General features: G+C 39.6%; 1 long non-coding RNA gene across 2 annotated transcripts in view; it reads right to left on the bottom strand.

Moving 5' to 3' along the window:
* Positions 1-2708, bottom strand: part of LOC109066411 — a 25043-nt gene extending 22335 nt beyond the window's left edge. Inside the window, exons 1-2 of one of the 2 annotated variants that reach the window (XR_006156500.1) lie at positions 2554-2708; positions 2021-2105 (exon numbers count right to left, since the gene is read on the bottom strand). This is a non-coding gene — a long non-coding RNA (uncharacterized LOC109066411). The remainder of the gene's footprint in view (positions 1-2020; positions 2106-2553) is intronic. The other variant, XR_006156504.1, reaches the window with a different exon arrangement.

Genomic DNA, 2708 nt, shown 5'->3' with positions numbered 1-2708 from the left:
GTTCACAGTTAAACAGTGATTGTTGTGTGTTGTCTCTGTGTTTCTTGCAGACTGAAGCAGTATTTATTTTAATGCTTGATTGGTTTTGGGGAACTGAAATGTGTTCTCCAGCTCCCCCTTGAGAAGCATTGCTTCCCAATCCACATCCTGCTCCGAGTCTCTGTCTGAAGCTCTGGATGGAGGAGGAGGGTGACAGTGAGCAGGCAGATATATTCACTACCCGGATGTGTGTAAGAACAGGTGTAAAGTGAGTCTGTCTGATCCACACAGAGCAAACTCTGGTCAGAGTGACTGAACACTCATGCACTTATAGCAAAGATTGGCAGGTTATCTGAACAAATGCTAATTAAACCCGGTATCAAAATGACAGCTGACAAACTAAGGAGTAATATTGTGACTAAACATTGAAATGTTTTTTGCTTATTTTTAATAATTAATAGAACAGACACATGCATGAGATCAGATCAGCACTCAGCACCACTTTGTGGACAACACGTGTATCTGCAATTATCTGTAAAACTGCATTATGAACAGTGCTGTCTGATCCTGCTCCTGCTGAACCGCTTTCCTGAGTTTAGCTCCACACTGATTGAAAACACCTGAAGCAGCTAATCGAGGTGTTTAGGATCACTAGAGACTTCCAGGCAAGTTTGTTGGACCCTATGTTTCTTATTAAAATAAATAATAATAACAAAATTAACAAATGATGCTATTAACATGTTGTGTGTTTGTTTATCAGTTGGAGTTTGACATTTGATGGATCAATAAGGTTTTTTGGGTTTTTATTATTTTTTGTACATTTAAATCTGAATGATTTGTTAATACATTGATCTTGTAGTCCTGAGTTCAAGTCATGTAAAACAAAGTCAAAATCTCAATAAAACCCTGATGTCACAAACGCTGTGGCGCCGAGGATAATCGCTTGCATTCAAACATGAGCACCTTGGTTAAAACCCCGCAATCTACAGTTTTTCATAACATCATTAAAAGCCCTAAATAAAACTCTGTCCAAAACTCTCTTCAGCTCCACAGACTGAGTAGCTCAGATGACTGCGTGCTGTGTTTTAATCGTGGAGACCTGAGTTCAAATCCCACCATTGCTTATTAAATTGTTAATGATGTTGTTGCTAAACTAAACATCGAAAACTAGGAAAATGCCACAAACTCAGTGAAGAAGAATTTCTCTATTATTTGCCAACGTCTGGGTTCAAATCCCAGAAATACTGTTGTTCTTCATTAGTTCAGACAAAGTTCTTAATAAAACCTCATCCAGAACACCAAACAGCTCCAGAGATTCAGTGGCTCAGCAGATAAAGCACTGGACTTTCATCTAAGAGAGCTGAGTTCAAATCTCACTATTCTACATTTCATATTGTTGTTGTTACATTCAACAAAGTGCCACAAAAGCTGTGTCAACTTGTGAAAACCACAATGGGTTAGTGGTTAAGCACATGTTGTTGACTGATGAGGCTGGAATTGAGGCATGGGTTCAAATCCCAGCTTGGTGTGTGTTCAGATAACTGATGCCTCACGGTTCAGAGGTTGCTGGTTCAAACCCAGCCAGATGTGACTGAAGGGTAAGGATGATTTGAAAATGCCAGAGTTTTAACTGGTTTATTGTAAAAATCACATACAGGCTAACAGTGAAATATAAGTTCCTTCACAAGTTTAAGCAAGAGATCTGTGGCTCGCAGGTAAGAGCGCTGCCTCACGGTTCAGAGGTTGCTGGTTCGATCCCAGCCAGATCTCTGCGATATGAGTGAGTGTTGTGTGAATGAAGGGATGGGGACGATTTGGGTCCCCCCCGAGCCCCGGCACCATGTCCAGCAGGGGTTATACTTCTTGACAGAAAAAAAAATAAAAATTTTAGCTGTATAAATTTTCCGCTCCACCGTCCCTTCCCCGCCTGTTTAGGTTACCATCATTTGCTTTCCAGAGGAGTGACCCTCCAAAAAGAAGATGATGGTAACCTACATGTTTAGTGCACAATAAAAACAAGAACGGAAGTTAGAAGTCTCACCTGTCCACGAGCGGATGTCCATCATTACAGAGAAAGTCTGTGCACACGTCCAGAGCTCTGCTTCTGTTCAAACACATCCCTTAATCTGCAAGGAAAGACAGAAATAAACACAGACATTACTTTATATAGTACATCTAAACCATCAGAATTTAAGAGTTAGTATAAATAATAGTACATAAAAACATAGGCGTGTAAACAACTGCCTTAATACATAGCTGTCAAATAGCAAGTAGTCTATTTAAACAAGATTTTAGGTTAAAAAACAACAACACATGAACAAATCCATGCATGACTGTGGTGCTTTAGTGTCTGCGTGGAGACACATTAAAAACAACACATGAAATTCATCATAACACAAATTATAACATAACATAAAACTGGCAGCGGAGCACAGCTACAACATATCAGAGGAAATAATGACACATCAAAACTGAAATACTTGGCTATTAAAGTAAATAACGATTTAAGTGTAAAGAGTAAGTGCTTCAATGTTTAGTGCGAGAGAAGAGCGCTGCATGTGTGGAGTTACTTACAGTGACTCTCCATTCCTGCACTTTATCACAGCGGGGGTCGGTTTTGTTTAAGTCACCATTACAAGCTCAATAATTGGTCTAAAACAGATATCCTTGCAAGGTTCTGCCTCAAACTGATTGATTACCACAGATATAGCTGCTGCACAGAGAACAAA

This window comes from Cyprinus carpio, chromosome A4 (assembly GCF_018340385.1).
Source record: "Cyprinus carpio isolate SPL01 chromosome A4, ASM1834038v1, whole genome shotgun sequence".
NCBI lineage: Eukaryota > Metazoa > Chordata > Actinopteri > Cypriniformes > Cyprinidae > Cyprinus > Cyprinus carpio.
The sequence above is the reverse complement of the archived record's forward strand: the minus strand, read 5'-3'. Positions and strand labels throughout refer to the sequence as shown.